The sequence below is a fragment of the Gossypium hirsutum genome, chromosome A01 (genome assembly GCF_007990345.1).
Source record: "Gossypium hirsutum isolate 1008001.06 chromosome A01, Gossypium_hirsutum_v2.1, whole genome shotgun sequence".
Lineage (NCBI taxonomy): Eukaryota > Viridiplantae > Streptophyta > Magnoliopsida > Malvales > Malvaceae > Gossypium > Gossypium hirsutum.
This window is the reverse complement of record NC_053424.1, coordinates 71,644,964-71,663,422: the sequence shown is the minus strand read 5'-3', so window position 1 is coordinate 71,663,422 and position 18,459 is coordinate 71,644,964.

Genomic DNA, 18,459 nt, shown 5'->3' with positions numbered 1-18,459 from the left:
TCACACAGCCTGGACACACGCCCGTGTCCTTTCACACTGCCACAACACGCCCGTGGTGCAGCTCGTGTGCAAAAACCTGGGTATTTTGTTTCTGACGTCAGCATCACACGACCATGGTACACGCCCGTATACTAGGCCGTGCCGGCTGAGACACACGGCCGTGTCTTTTCCCGTGTCACCCTTACCATGCATTCTGACTTGAAATTTCTAGGTATAGGGGATGCACGGCCTTCTCAGACGCCCATGGGGCTGACCGCGTATCACACACGACTTAGACACACGCCCGTGTGTCTACCCGTGTGGACAATATGAGGCTATCTACCAAGCCTCTTTTCCATCCTAGTGTACCTACTTTCATGTCAATACCAACCAATACCAAAACAAGCATAATAGATATTCATTCAACCATGAAGATGCATCTTTTATAAATTCAAAATGAAAGCCCTCATTCAAAGCTCAATGTAAAGAGTAGAATCTATTTTAGACCAACACATTTGGTCAATTCTCAAAGACACAAAATAATAAGGTCTAGCCCTATACATGCCATAGTCAAAAATATAAATCCAACTATACCGAGTATTACGGCTGATAGTGTGATCGATATCTCTGACTCCAAGGGATCCTTGAGCAAATAAATCGGCACTGAAAGAAATGGGAAAGGAAAGAGGGTAAGCCTAAAGCCTAATAAGTTGCATATAAATAAATATACAACAATTTCACCTTTAGTCCTCATACTCATAGCACAAAGATAGGCATAAGCTTGACTTACTCATTAACGTCTACTCTAGTCACATTTTCTATTTTGTGCTCATTCTCATGCATACAAAATATGTACCTGTACCACTTACAGCATTATTATACTTTCCTTACTATCTCTGTAACACCTCTCGCCCGCATCCGACGCCGGGACGGGGTTCGAGGTGCTACCTAACTTTTACTAACACTTCTATACTAAACAGGGCCATGAAATCTCAAATAATTGAAATGAATTTATAATCCCATAATCAAAATAGGCCAACACATATGGTCAAAGCCATATCACATACTCTAATATTTAAAGTCCTATACATGTCATAGACTCAAAGTACTTGAAATCACTACACCAATAGCGTTAGCTTGACAGTGTGATAATATCTCCGACGAACTCCAACCCGAACAAACCTGGAAACCCTAGAGAACATGCTAAAGAAGGGGGTAAGCTTTCGCTTAGTAAGTTCATATGAAAAAAATAAGCAACTCATTAACTTGTTTTATCAATGTTTACAACATATTCTCAAGTTTACGACAAGCTGTCTTCCTGCATAATAGTCACTAAATTATTTATATCTGGAGCTACGAAACTCCGAATTAAGTTTCATAAATTTTCCCTGAAATTAGACTCATTTATATTTCTTCCATAAAATTTTAAAAATTTTTGGTCAAGCCATTTAGTACAGTTTATTAGTTAAAATATTTCATGTTTCAGGGTATGACTACTATGACCCCTGTATACTATGAACGGAATTTCTCCCTGTACAGAATTCCAATGACCATGCCGTTTATTTCCCATAAAAATAGACTCAATAAGGAATCCATTCATGTAAGGTATGACTCTTAATAATTTTTTACAATTTATGGTGAATTTATAAAATCAGAACAGGGGATCTCGAATTCATTCAGACCCTGTTTTACAAGAATTCAAATATCACACAATATAGAATTCTTTTTCTTCCCCTGTTTATTTCATGTGAAAATAGACTCATTAAGATTTAATCCCATATTTTATTCTACCTCTAAATCATTTTCCACTATTTTTAGTGTATTTTCAAAGTTACACTACTACAGTAACTCAAATCTGTCAAGGCTAAGTTACTCATTCATGATCATTGTTCACAAAATTAATACAACATCATGTCATCCATCATGGTAAGAACACATATTATGCATCATAGATCATCACATATCAAGGCATTCTCATAGGCTTAGTATACATACTTGCACAACTCGTAACATAACTCAAGTGCATACTCACCAATGACTTACCTCATTAGGACCATCATCAACTCTTTCCTTGGATTACCCGTTGAACACTTGGAATACTAATTGGATACTCGGAAAAGCCTTTGCACATAAGTGCCTCAATTGTAGCTAAAGCTACCTCATATCTCATGACATTTCAATGCTCACTCTCGAGCTAGTCATCTAGACTCATAATTCCTAGTGACATGTCACTCGTATCCTATTCTATTCCAAATGTTCAAACGGGATTTTTCCTCGTCTATTAAGGCTTTGTCTTATCATATTTCTATTAATCACATACACATTAATATTTGTACAATTCATGTAATGATAACATTTAAATACATGTATAACATGGTATTGTTTACATACGAACTTACCTCAATACCACAAATGTAAAAAAAAAAAGACGTAATTATCCATTAATCGATTTCTTTCCGTTCTAGGTCCAAATCTCGATTTTCATCATCTAAAACATCACATTCAACTTATTAAAACAATGTACTGATCAAATTAGTCCATTGACACACTTGGGCTATTTTTACAATTTTGCCCCTATATTTTACCAAAATTACCAAATTACCCCTAGTCTCGTAAAATAATTTTTATCACATTTCTTTACTCCTTGAGTCTAGATGAACCATTTTCATAACTATAGCAACTCATAATTTCAACTATTTCACACATTTACAACTCATTTTATAACTTAGCAATCTAGCCCTTTTTAAGGTGTTTTCATGCAATTTCTTTCACAACAGTTGTTTATTAGACAACTAGAACTCATAATCTTCCATAAAAACACAACAAACAATACATTTACTCTCATGGCAAAACCCTAGACTCTTCATCATTTTGCACAATAGTCCCCTCTTATGAAAGCTCATGCTTTAGGGGTTACAAAAATGTAAAAATCTTCAAGAAAGACATTAAAATCACTTACTTGCTAAGCCTCAAAGTTGCTGAAAATATGAAGCTTTCAAAACCCATTTCTTGGCTGGAAAAATCGGTGGAGAAAAGATGAAAAAGGGATGATATCATCCTATTTTTATTTTATTACCTATTTGGTCAAAAGTCACCTAATATCCCATAAATTTTGGCTTTTTAAAAAAACATTTCTCCCCTTGGCCGGCCACACACTTAAAAAGGGTCCAATTGCCCTTTAAAGGCCTCCAATTTTAGTTCTCTAGTCTATTAACACCTTTAGGCACTAAAATACAACTTTTACCTTTTACGCGATTTAGTCTTTTTTCGAAATTGGACTAGAAATCGCTAAAATTAACTTACCAAAATTTACATGCACTTATAAAATTATATTATAACACATAAAATAATACTAAAATAATTTTCTCTGGCCTCGGAATAGTGGTCCCGAAACCACTATTCTGACTAGGCCCAAAATCAGGCTGTTACAATCTCACATTCATAAATTTTAAAGTTAAGCCTTTTGGAATACTACCGGATATTCTATAAGCCTCAATCATAGGATAAGTTGCCGATGCCATGTCCCAGACATGGTCTTACACTAGTTATCATCATCGAGGCCGATGCCATGTCCCAGACATGGTCTTACACTGGCTATCATCATCGAGGCCAATGCCATGTCCCAGACAAGGTCTTATACTAGCTATCATTATCAAGGCCGATGCAATGTCCCAGACATGGTCTTATACTAGCTCTCGTATATAAGTGCTGATGCATGTCGCAGACATGACTTACACTAGCACAACTCTTAGCCGATGCATGTCCCAGACACGTCTTACACTGGCTATCATTGTCGATGCCGATGCATGTTCCAGACATGTCTTGCATTGGCACTCATCTTTACGCCGATGCCATGTCCCAGACATGGTCTTACACTGGCACTCATAATGTGGCCGATGCATGTCACAGACATGTCTTACACTAGCACACAAGAAATCTGAATGTTATGGCATGAATATCCGGTTTGTTTCCTAGGGTCCCAACTAGATCTTTCTTCTATCTCAATCGTTAATATGCATTCTCAGTTCACAATCTAGCAATTCATATCATATCAATTCAATGACAATTCGAATACATACATTAACAATGTAGTTTTATTATTTACATACAACTTAACTCGGTTTACAAAATGTACTCAACTAGTTGGTTTAGTCGATTTGCTTGACTTTCCCCAGCTCTAGGTTCGGATTCAGTAAATCTTGATCTATAATAGAAAAAATGCACTCATTTAATCACTAATTACAATTAGGCAATCATAAATTCATTATTTTTGGTAAAATGACTATTTTGCCCTTAGACTTTGGCAATTTGACCATTTTACCCTTATGTATGAAATTCAATTTTTATCAAATTTCCTCTTATCTTAGGCCTAACCGACCCCTTTTTACTCTTATATCAACCCTAAATTCTCACTATTTCACACACTTACCACCTATTTTGCAACTTATGCAAAATAGCCCTTTAGGTGTTTTATGCTAACACCTTTCACAAAAGTTTTTTAGAACTCTTCTAAGATTCATTTTCTTCCATAAAATTTCAAAAAAAAACATAAAATCTCTCATGGTAAATCCCTAGACTTATCACCATTTTTCAAAATACTCCTCTCATTTGAAAGCCCATGACACAAGCATGCCAAAAATGTAAAAATCATCAAGAAAATCATCAAGATCACTTACATTATGAGAGGAATAAGTTGCTGAAAATTTTCAGCTTTCAAACCTCCATATTTGCTGATATTTTCGATGGAGAGAAGGGATGGAGAAAAAGAAAAATAATAGCTAGGCTTTTGGACTTTATTTTCACCAAATCATGACATCACTTACCTAAACCTTGACTATTTGTTTAAAATTCATCTCATGGCCGGCCAACACAATTAGAAAGGGTATAATTGCCCTTTAAAAGCTCTCAATTTTATTTATCTAGCTATTTAACACATTTGGGTACTAAAATGCAACTTTTGCCTTTTATGCGATTTAGTCCTTTTTCGCAATCGGGCTCACAAACATTAAAATTAACTCCCCAAATTTTTCATGAACTAATATAATCATACTATAACTTCATGATAATAATAAAAATAATTTCCCCAACTTTGGATTTGTGGTCCCGAGACCACTGTTCCGACTAGGCCCTAATTCGGGCTGTTACACCCATGCTCAGGTTTGACAAATCCTATTATTTGATTTCTCATTATTCTTTATTTTGTTTTCTTTTTATTATTATTGAAAACCCCAAAAAAATTCTCTCCTTTATTTCATCATAATATAATTTATCTAAAATACTAATTAGATCTATTTGTGCCTAGGTTAGAATTAACTTAGTGCTCTCCTCCCTTGGGTACAATCCTTGGAATACTCATCTACTCCATTGTAACTATATTACAACCTGACCCGTATACTTGCAGATACCACCTTTTTATATATTTTGTACGGGATTAATTAGAGGAAGAACTTAAACCTTAGGATTGATGACCCTAGGAAGTCATTTAGGTGGGAATTAACAAAAAAATGGTATGGCCTATCTGTGAACACCTTAGCCCTGAACCAATCTGGACTGAGAGGTCGATAGATAAGTAGTTCTTGCCAACTCATTAGTTTAGAGGAATATCGAGAAATCTTACTATGATAATGACTAGTTGATTGAGTAGAAACCCGAAATAGGAATTAGTTATGATCCTAGAAGCGAGCTAATCACCCATGCTTAGATTTAATTAAGTTAGAATCCGTTCAAACGAAGTTCACTTTATTTTAGCTATTTTTATTTTGTTATTATAAAAAACCAAAAATCTTTCCTTTATGTTTCGTCGTAATATAATTTATTTAAACTACTAATTAATTCTATTTGCGTTTAGATTAACTCTAATTTAGCACTCGCCTCCCTTGGGTAAGATCCTCGGAATACTCATCTATTCTGTTGTAAAAACTATATTACAACCTAACCCATATACTTGTGAACACCGCCTCAAATCTATACTTTTAGTTGCAGTATTCACACTCTGGACGTTAGTGCGTCCAAAAGTGGTCAATTGGCTCTCACGTAACTACTTACATATAGTTCTCATATAAGTACCTTACAGATCGGTTTATTCATACTTTAGAATGATGGATCACAATTTTGTGCAAATATAGTTCATGCATATGATATAGTGATAGTTCACACATATTTTGCAGAGATAATTCACACATACAATACATTGACAGTTCACATATTCTTTGCAAAAAGCTCGTATATAAACACTTTACAGAATTTCATGTATGTTTCCTTGTGCTAGCCCTCGATCCCAACATACTTTAACTCCATAAAGCCATTATTTCATTTGAAATATCATCCCTCCACAAAGGCAATATTTCATTTCTATTAATGTGCTTTCGCAAAGCCACCTAGAAATTTTAACACATATGAGTTCCCCCGCAAGTTGAGGGTTTTTCACCAATCATGGTTTGCATTCATATGCCCTACTGAAGGCAAAAACATATTAGATTATTATTCTCCAATCACAACACAAATCAATTCTCCCATCACAAACACATTTCAATAGTCATCTGAATTCCCTACAATTCCTTCGTCTCCTGATACGAGTCACTAGCACCAAGGAAGGTTTAATCATTTCAATCTTTACATTCACATTCAATTTCTATCTTTACAGTCCACTAACACAGAATGCACACTCACTAATAAGCATACAATCACTTGAATGAAAAGATTATAACCAATTGTCAACTTACGTAGATTGTTAGCATCACTAACAGTCGATTGCTGGATTTAAACTTCAAAAAAACTTAAACAACACACAATCAGTAAATTAATGACATCACTTAGCTTTACTTGGATGGTTGAAACCCTTATGCTAGTTCATCAATTTATCAAGCACAAAAGTTAAAGGAACTCACCAAAAACCTTCCAAGGATGCTTCTATCTACACAATGAGCTCATTCTCTTTTACACTAGGACCTTCCCCCACTTCTTTAGTGAAACACATTAAATTTTCATAGTTACAAATTTGAAGTAGCCACAATGTCAACTAAACTCCTTGAACAAAAAATTAGAATTTAACAACTAATGTTACATGTATCATTTACAACTAGAAGGGAGATTCATCTCCACACTAAAAACTTTTGGATAAGTGATGTGTCGTAATTTGTTCTAGCATATTAAACTAGTTTTCATACTTAAGGATTTTGAATATAAGCAATACTATTAGAATTTATTTAGTTTTTATATTTTAGTTTCAATTAAATAAAAAGTGTAATTTAAGTCATTTTATGACCTTAGGGGCTGAAAGAGGCCTAAGGGAGGACTAACATACTTAGTTAGTGTGTAGGACACCATTCAAAGGCATGAAAGCTCAAGGCTGGTCACCATGTTGCAACACGGGAGTCCAATGTCACAACATAATGAGCAGAGTCTCAAAATTCAAGACTACCTTCGGTGTCACAACAAAGCCAATAGATGTCACAACATAGCCCTGAAGCTTACCCTAGAGCCAATTGGATGTCGTGAATCTAGCCATGTATGGGAAGAATTATGAGCACAAGGCGTTTTGGTCCATAAATGGAAATTAATGTAAAAACTTCAGCTGACTTAAGGCTAAGGACAACGGCCAGCTCTAAAACTATATATAGACTTAAAAAACACTTGAGAGAGGATGACTTTCAGATCTTAGAATTTTCTTTGCAATTTAGTTTTCGATCCTTTTTAGGCTTATGATTTATTTCCAGTTTTTTCGTTCATGTTCATGAAAATATCTAATTTGTAGATCCAACACAAACTTTATGGATTTCTGCACATCAATTATTAAATACAATTCAGGATTCTTCTTAAACATTTATTCTTGATTCATCCTTTATGTTTATCTTATTTATCAAGTTTAATGTGACTTTTGAAATCCATGAGGAATTAATCCTTTTATGGGGGATTAGTGAGTGGAAGTGTCATTAATTCATTTTTATGTAGGGCTTTCTTAATGAATCATCTGTTTGGGAGAGGAAGAACTTAAACCCTCGGCTTGACAACCCTAGAAAGTTATCTACGTGAGAATTAACCAAAATTGGTATTCCCTATCAGTGAACCCTTACCCCAATTCAGTATGGACTGTGAAGTCAAGAGATAAGCCATTCTTTTCGACTTATTATTTTAGTGGAAGATCGAGAGATCCTACTAGGGTAACAACCAGTTTATTGAGTAGAAACTCGAAATAGGAATTAGTTAGGACCACCGAAATAAGCTAATCACCCATGCTTAGATTTGGTTTTTTGTGTTCACTCTATTATGCATATTTATTTCTTTTCTTACAAAAATATAAATTCTTTTATTTTATGTTTTGTCATAATATAATTTATCTAAAGTACTAATTATAATTATTTATATTTAGGTTAATATTAATTTAGTGCTCGCCTCTCTTGGGTACGATCGTCAAAGTACTCACCTACTTCGTTGTAAACAAACTATATTACAACCTAACCCATATACTTACAAACACCGCCTCAAATTCTATATTTTTAGTAGCAGTATCCACACTCTAGACACTAGTACGTTCGGAGGCAACCAAGTTGTTAACGTCGGTGTTAGAGAGGCACGCCACTAGTTTATTTTTATTTTTTTTGTTATATAATAATAAGGAGATTTTTAACTTACAGCTACGATTTTTATTTTATTTTTACTAAATATTTTATTTTCTTTTTGGTTTCAATGTATGACTCGAAGTAGGGGCACAATTATCAAGTCAACCACTAATCCAGAAAGACTAATTCATACAAATCGTCGACAACAAGAATAACAACAACAGATGCAAAACCAGCCACCTACTGCAAGCAACCCACTACAAGAGAACCCACTATTTAAAAAGATTAACGAAGGGAGACTATCTCAGTTGCGTACTGGCTTAGTCGAACAAATTCTACCTCGTACTCAGCTACAGACATTTCGCCTTACACCAAGTTAATAAATTCACACTTGCAAGCTTCCATGTATTGCTCGCCCATGAACTTCTTCTTAAATGTTTCCAAGAAAAAAGTTTTAAGTCAATAGGCTCATAGCAATTCCTTGTTTCACAGTGTTCTACCAGCATGGGCTTCACCAGTGAGTAAGGACACAGTACATCCCAAATTTTTTCCTTGGTATATGCCATATGTTCAAGGATCTTCTCAACACCCTCAAGCCAATACTTCACCTTAGTAGGATCGGCTCCCTTAACACCACTGAATTCCTTACCACCTATAGCTCGTAGACACTCAATAGAAATCCTCGATTGGTTGAGGTAACATTGATACTAGTGACACATTTGGAAGCCCCAATCAAGGCTTGTACCAACAGTTCAACACTCTCATCTAGAACATTTTCCCTATGAGATCGTACAAGTGACGCCGATGTCCAGTCACCCTCTAGAGTGACCGCAACTCCATTAACATGATCCGCATTCACGTTTACACTTCTAGGTAGCATTTTACTTAAATTTAAACGTGCATAAGAAACAAGTTTATGCAATAAAAAAAACATGTTCAATTATGCATCCTAAGATTGACAAACACATTTGTGAACTTAGTTCACCAAACCACATCTGCAAGTATAGTTCATAAACCACACCTGCGAGCACAACTCACCAAGTGTATCTATGAGCATAACCATTAGGAAGGTGAGTAATGGAAAATGGTCTGAAGCATAATCCTGCAAAAGAAACAATTAAACCAAGACAATGTATTTTTTCCAATCCTACCCAAACAGCAAACAATCATACTTATTACTTCAAATAGTTTACAAACCTAGCAAACCTAACAAATTTACCAATCTGGCTAGCTTTGATACTAATAAATGTAACAACCCATACCTAGCCTAATTACCAGACACGAGCTATGGAACGCCACATTAGCCACCTAAATGACTCTCCATTTAAACCCAACCTAACCCCTAACACACTATAAGTTAAAATATAAAACATTTTTAGATTTAAGAAAACACAAGCTCGTGAACTCACTTCACTTGCTTCCTAGTATGTAATAGGAATAATATGCAAACCTACATCTCTTGCAAGAACTTAACTACTATTTCTATGAAGACATAAATATTTAATGAAAGGAATAAAGAACATGCAAACCCTAAGTTTTACAAATCAAGATACCCCACGGAACACAATAGTTCAACTATCTGACATTGGGTTTCGCACATTTGCTTAGCTCATACATTCTAAGTCTTTCACGGGATAAGTTTCCTTAAATATGGTAGGTCTCTACAAATGACCTCTATGTGTTTATATTCTTCGAACATGTCTTACAAGGTCTCTCTTAGTTTCATGTATCAAAAGCTATTCAGGGTTCGTAGGTACCAGTTTGCCAATTCTTAGTGTTTTTATTTTGCACAGTTCGACAACCTTGTCACATTACAACAACCTTTGTGAACTCTATATAATTTAACCAATTTCAATTATTTTGTTCTTGCTTATAGTGAACACTTTGATAGGAAATAAATACTTAAGTATGAACTTGTAAATTAAAAAAACATCAACCAAACTTGGACTATACTTTTATACTTGAAATTTGAGTTTGTATATATAGTTTTGTTAAATCACAAGAGGTATTAAAAATAAACATAAAAAACTAAGTCCCAGAAAAATCGATGAAGTCAACAAATAGAAAGATATCTCTAAGCCTAAGTAGAAATCCCACATTACCTTTAAGTCTAGAGTTTGTTTGTGCCACCTATTCAATATTTATTCCTCACTTGGATCACTCACTCCGATGCGAGCCTAGTGAATATACAGGAAAGAAAAACTACATAGTACGCACAAAACATGAGTTAAACAAAAGCTTTTGCACAATCATTAAATTGCAAACTGGGTTGCCATACTTACACAAAGCCTAGTTTGCAAATACTCATTGTCAGTTAGCTTTAAAACTGTAAAACATAATATTTCGAAAAACATAATCTTATTCACATGTCCTTTTTTGTTGGATAAGTGGATCTCCTTATAACTCTTCACTTTGACTCAAAGAGTCTTAACATGTCTTATAAGCGTAGCATAAAGCTAAGCACTCTCCAAACACACAACCATATCCCATTGAATGGATCTTAGCTCGACATTCAGTTATTCCTCCTAACTTGTCCCAGGGCCTCTCCCCCAAAACACAAAGCACAAAGGTCAGTACTCATAATCCTCTGGCATGCCATTATATCCAACGGTTTCAGAAGATTAGAGTGTCAAAACATCTGCTTAAACATAGAGCTTGCAGGTCATGAGGAGCTCGCAAAAAATTGTTCATAATTAGCTTGCAATATAGAGCTCACATATCACTATTCATAAAAACACGTATATAATCATAATAAAAAATAGAATATAGAGAAGACTTATACTTGGAACTTAAGATAAAACCCTAAGCTTCTAATTAACACTATGGTTCGTATCTACATGTGGCGATCCCTGAACACTCACTAGTTTGCTGAAAGCTTTAAACAAGCTTCACATTTTCCTTATATTTTCTTGTAGACAGTTCTATTAGGTTCACAATTTTAGAAACATAAACAAGTTACTAACTGTCAAAGCACATTAAAACTCATACGTAATTACGAGCGAACCTAGGTTCAGACATGCTAGTCTTTTAGCGAACCTAGTTTCCTTTGTTGTGAACTTTCATAGTTACCTCTATACATCTAACTCAACAGAGAAACAGGGTCTTGCCTTAAGTCCTAAGTGCTAAGTGTTGGATTCTTGTTTTCGTAAAACTTGACAACAAGAGAAGTAGTCGATGAATGAATTTGAGAGTGTTTTGTCATTTAAAAGAATATTGAATTTTTAATAAAAATTGCTTAATTTATAGGCACTAATTGTTTTGATATTCCTAGGATGCCCTAGTCGCAGTAGAAGTAGGAAAGAGTTACGTGCATGATTGGTGTTGTGAATGGGAAAGTAAGTTGGGTTCCTAAATTTGGTATAATTGCCCTTTGGCTATTCCTACTTTTGACTCTCGACCCAAACCAGCAATCTCAGCTCGCCAGGCCCACTGGCAACCCTATTTCGGTAGTCCCAAACCAACTATTACAATTCACCAAGCCCACGGCAACCCTAGCTCATTAAGCCCATTGGCAACCACAGCTCATCTAGATCACTGGCGACCACAACTCGCTAGACCCAAACTTCTAGGCCGTATTTTTAGATGTTACAATTACCTATACAAAAAACTATTTGGTATATGACATACAATGTCAAATATCTTAGGCCCAACTCTCCTTTCATTATACTTTCCTCAAAGTAGCTACAAACCTAATATTCCTACAAAGCTAAGTACACCTTTCATTAAACATCCCTAAAATTAGCTATAAATACCAATTCAAATGTGACAATTTATGTTAACAACAAATTTTGAAGGAACACGATATACAAAATAGAAGAACATGACACCATACTTTTCAAGTTATAACATTCCAACATAATGTGAAACATAAGATAAATAATACACTGGAAAAAAAACATTTTCTTATAAAACTCATTCTCTTTCATGGGTGAGTTGGATTTTTTCTTTAAGCGCTTAATCTTTATCATTAATTCAATGTGATCCACAAAATCGTCTTTGACCTATTTATAATCGTTCTCCTTGCCCACATTTTGCACACTGCCACTCACAAACATCTCAACATTACTAATTTTACTACCAAATAGACTCTCACACTTTATAATTTGCTTCCTAAGTCACATATTCTCTATTGCAAGTATTCTTTTGCTATCATGTAATTCACGTATTACTTGTAACAACCCATTTTTGGGTTAGATTAAAACAGTGGTTTCGGGATCATGAATCCAAAGTAGAAATATTTATTTTATTATTTATTTAAGGTCTATAGCATGATAGAATAATTGTGTGAAAATTTTGTTAAGAAATTTTATTGATTGAGTACTCAATTTGACTAGAAGGACTAAATTACAATAGGTGTAAAATTTGAGTTCTATAGGCTAAAGGTGGTAAATTGTTATGAAATTCTAAATTAGAGGTCCTTAAATGGTAATTAGGCCATTATACTTTAGGATGGACAAAAATAGACATGGAGTAGGTTAAATTTAAAAGTTTAAGTGAGGGGTAAATAAGTAATTTGGTAAATAAAGGCAAAATAACTAAATAAAAGATGTCATCTTATTCAATTTCATCCCTACAGTAAAAAATTAGAAGAGGAGACATGACTAGGGTTTTTCTAAGCTTTCAAGCTCGATTGTAAGTCCATTCTTGTCCCGTTTTTAACGATTTTTATATTTTTGAGATAGTTGTAACTTGATTTTGCTATTTCAAGGACTAATTTGAAGAAGGATTAAATTCTAAAATTTTACCCATGTTAAATATGCTTGTATTTTGATGCTTGATGGTAGAAAATGCATGTTTGTTGTATGTTAAACGACTTTTGAAAAGTGATTTTCAATAAAAAGGTTAAATAGGGACTTATTTGTAAAAGTCTATAAAATGTGTAGAAAAGTGTGAATAAATGAAAAATGTGGGCTGTTATGAGTATAAATAATATTCGGTTAGGCTTGGGTTGTAATGAAATTGAATGAAATTCATTCTACGAGCTTAGGGACTAAATTGTAAAATGTTGAAAAGTTAGGGGTAAAAAAGTAAATTTTGCCATAATGTGTTTTTAGGCTAAATTGAATAATTTGATGATTAAATAAGTTAAATGTCATATTATAGATCAAGAAAAACGAAGATTGGGTCTAGATCGGGGAAAAAACAAAGTAACTGACGAATAGATCCTTTTTGGTCATTTTTGTAACCGAGGTAAGTTTGTATGTTAAATAAGCTTTACTATAATTGTATTTTTAATGCTTTAATATTGTATGAATTGTATAAACAACTCTATGGACCCGTCTGATGACGTTTTGACAAGCAAGAAATCCTAATCGAACCTTAGGAATAGATTAGGATACAAGTGACATGTCACTAGGGTTTTATGTTATGTGATCCGGGTGCTGGTCCTGTACGTTCTACCAGTGGATTAGTATACCGGCATATGTTGTGGTTACTTGACAGCTTGTGTGAGCAACATTGAGTAGCTACGTCTTGACTGACAGCTTATGTGAGCAGGCCCGTTAATGGCTCGAGAGTGAGCATATATGTGTTATGAGATAAAGGTAGCAATGGCTACATATGTGGCACATTGTGCGCAAGGTTTTCCCGAGTATCCAATATTATTATTTAAAGTGGTTCATTGGGTATAACGATGATGAGACTAAGTATGAAATTATTATAAGATGGTACAGGTATGTACTTAAAGCTTGTGATTGTTAAATCATGAAATGACAAATTCAAGGTAAATTGTGATGGAATAAATTATGATCATGAGAATATGGTAAATTACATTTCCCTATGTTGTATTACTTGCATGTTAATGTTTGGTAAAGTTAGCTTATTTCTTTCATACAAGCTTACTAAGCTATATAGCTTAATCCGTTTTATTTTCCATGTTTTATAGTGCCACCAAGCTAGCTCGGGTTGGAGATTATCGGAGTTCGCATCACACTATCAAACTGTTATTTTGGGTACCGATTATTTTAAACATTTTGAGAATATGGCATGTATAGGGACTTGGTCATCTTGTTATATGTGTCATCATGATTTTAGCCAAATGTATTGGCTTGAAATTGTCAAAGCCTTGATTTGATATTTGGCCATGTAAATTGGCTCATTTTGGTTGAATTGGATGTAAGCTTATATATATATACATGCATGTGCAATTGTCTCTTGTGTAATGTGGTTCATAAATGCCTAGTAAGTGGTTGAATGTGACTTAATGGTTTTGTTGTTGAATAGTTAAGATTGGCTTATTGGTGTGCTAGAAAAACTAAGTAAAATCATGCATGTTATTGGTAGCCATATTATGACTTGCAGAAAGTGAGTTTGGTATGATTTGGTTTGCCAAAAATATGATGTTGTAAATAGGTTGAGAGTGGATGATGGAATGACATGTATTGGCCATGATTATGGATGTTTGGTTGCCTAAGTATATCATGATTTATGCCATTGAACTTGTGTGTGTGTAGGTGGAAATGAGGGTGAAAAATGGCTTGGTAGCCTTTATTTTATCCATGTAACACCCTCACACCCGAAACTGTCACCGAAGTCAATCTTGAGGTGTTGCTAAACTTATCTTACCTTTTAAACAACTCTAAACCACTTATTTTAATTTTCGGAATAAACTATTTTTCTGCGTCATGGTTGCTTAAAAATTCATTTCTTGAGTTTCAAAACTCAAAATTAAGATCCGTAAATTTTTCCTAAAACTATACTCATATATCTATCTACTAATTTTTTTCTAGAATTTTTGACTTAGCCAATTAGAACAGTTTATTAGTTAAAGTTACCCCTGTTTTAGAATTCGACTGCACTGCCCTCTACTTACTACGAACCACTTTTCTCTCTGTACGAAAATCATACGACTATACCATTTGTTTCTATTAAAACTAGATTAAATAAGGATTCTAACCATGTAAAGTAAACCACCTAATTATTTTTGTAAAATTTATGGTAAATTTCTAAAGTTGGAACAGGGGATCCAGAAATCGCTCTAGCCCTATTTCACTAAAACTCAGATACCCTATAAAATACAAAACCTTTACCTGTTTTGCTTATACCATATGAAAATAGACACAACGGGATTTAATTTCATATATTATTCACCATCAACCCATGTCTCTACAATTTCTTGTGATTTTTCAAAATCCCGTTATTTCTGATACTTGAATCTGTTTTTAAGTTACTTTCACATTTTTCTTAGTTTTCATGTGACAGTTACTACTTAATCATACATACTATTAAACATGTATATCATCAGCCACTCTATTAGCTAATCACTAGCAAGTATTTACACATCATTCATTGATCATATCATATCAAAAGAAACCAAGTTCCTATACATGCCATACACAAAACGAAACGTCTAACTATACCAATGTGATTTCTTCGATAATGTGATCGAGTCTCCGACGTTTCCTTCGATCCCCGAGTGGCTTGATAAAAACTATAAGAAAAAGAAAATAAAGAGAGTAAGCACTAGGCTTAGTAAGCTTACAAGCAAATAAATTACAACATTCAACATAATGAATAATTATACATAATGTCACCTAGCCTCATAAACTTTCTTTACTTCTCATTTTTTACCTTCTTCTTTACTCACTTACTTTCTTTCTTACCTGACCTTTCACTATTCATAAATATAATCTACCTTTCTTTTTGCTGATAATTCACTATAATTTAACGTGTACAATGACCCGTTGAACCACTCAGAAAACTAAGGATACTAGGGTCTTTCCTGTCTATCAATATCCTGCCAATGCCATGTCTTCGACATGGACTTACATGAATTATTCCTGTCTCCAATGCCATATATATATAATATGGGCTTACATGGCTCATTCCTGTCTCCAAAGCCATATAACTGATATGGACTTACATGGCTCATTTCTGTCCTGTCCTGTCCTATCAACCCCAATATCCTAACATGCCCAAGGTTCAAACGGGGCTTCCTAATGCTTTTTCTCTGTCACTTCGCCTTTAATTCGACTTTAAATATTCAAAGAAAATAAGTATATAAATGCTGGAAATTGACAATAATAATGTAAAATAAAAGAATATTGCATTTATTTACTGTAAACTTACCTCGATACAAAATGTGACTAAACTTTACAATTTAGTCCTTTACTTTTTCTTTTCCCCGATCTACTCCCGAATTTTTCTCTTATTGATCTATAATAGAAAATTTAACTTATTTAATATTCACATTTATCAAAATAGTCCTTGACCCAAACTTTGGAAAAATTACATTTTTGCCCCTAAACTTTCACATATTTGCACTTTTGCCCCAAGGCTCGTAATTTCAACTTCATCCTATTTTCTTACGTTTTATGACATGCTGATCATTTTTCCCTTCTTTGACAACATCAAATTCACACTCTAACATGTACTTATGACTATTAGGTATTTTTACCGATTAAGCCCTTTTACTCGTTTTCACTTAAAACCGAGTAGCACAAGTTGTCTAACATAATATAAAACCTCATATTCTATCATAAAACATCAAAATAAACACTTTTCACCTATAGGTATTTTTCCAAATATGAACCCTAACTTAAATTATTGCTAGCATAAGCTTTATCGAGCTACCGGGACTCCGAAAACGTAAAGAACATTAAAAATGGGGCTTGCAATCACTTACTATGGAGCTTGAAAGCTTGAAAAAAACCCTAGATATGGAGAACCCTTGAAATTTCGTGCTAATGAAGAAGATGATGAATTTTGTGTTATTTTTCCCTTTTTATTTCATTTAATATCCAAATGAGCAAAATGCCCTTCCTTATTAAACTTTCAAAAATTCCATCCATGTCCTATTTTGTCCATGAACTTAGAAATTGGTCAAATTGTTATTTAAACCCTCCTAATTAATATTCCAAAGCAATTTCATACTAAAAACTTCTAGAATGCAAGTTTTACAAATTATTCGATTTATTCCCTAATCTCAATTTAAGTACTTTATGCATAGATTTCATCACGAAATTTTCACACAATCATGCAGTCATATCATGAACCTCAAAATAATAATAAAATAAATTTTTCTACCTCGAATTTGTGGTTTCGCAACCACTATTCCGTTTAGGCCCTATTTCGGGATGTTACAGTCTACACGGGCGTGTGTTTAGGCCGTGTGTGATACACGGTCTGTCCTGTGGGCATGTGTTTTGGCCGTGTGTCCCCTGTACCTTAATTTTGAGAAACAGAATACTCAGAATTGAGCACACAGACGTATGTCTCAGCCGTGTGAGCGACACGGCCTCAGGTATGGACGTGTGTCCCAGGCATGTAAAGTTTGTACCTCTTTTATGAAAATTCAATTAACCACACGGCCTAGCACACGAGTGTGTGACTTGACCGTGCGACCTCAATTTGTTCATGCTTTAAAAAATTGGGAGTTGCATGGGTTAAGGACACGGGCGTGTGTGACCACACGGCCTGCCCACATGGGCGTGTCCCAAACCATACGGGCGTGTGACCCTTGTTTATAGCAAAATTTTTCTAGGTTTCGTATAAATTTCCTAAGTTATCGGTTTAGTCCTAAACCACTTTACAAAGCATGTTTTGGGCCTCGTAGGCTCGTATTAGGGACTTTATGATTGAATACAAATGGTTTTAATTTAGATGCAACTTTATGACTCGGAATTGTATGTTTGCCTGCGATGTGAGTCCAGTAATACCTTGTATCTTGCTCCAACGTCGAATACAGATAAGGGGTATTACATTACTTCATTCACCTTGTTACACAGCTTATCATCATACCACTTTAAAAATCTGCATCCACCAACCTAAAATTCATAGAAAAAAGGTCAAGATTTTATTATGTAAACCCTAAAATTCACTCAAAAATTCATTGCTAGGACCAAATGTAAACCAATTTAGTCCAACCGACACAAAAATCAACCAAGCTAAAAAAAGCTCGAATTCTGTAGGATCCCTAAAATAA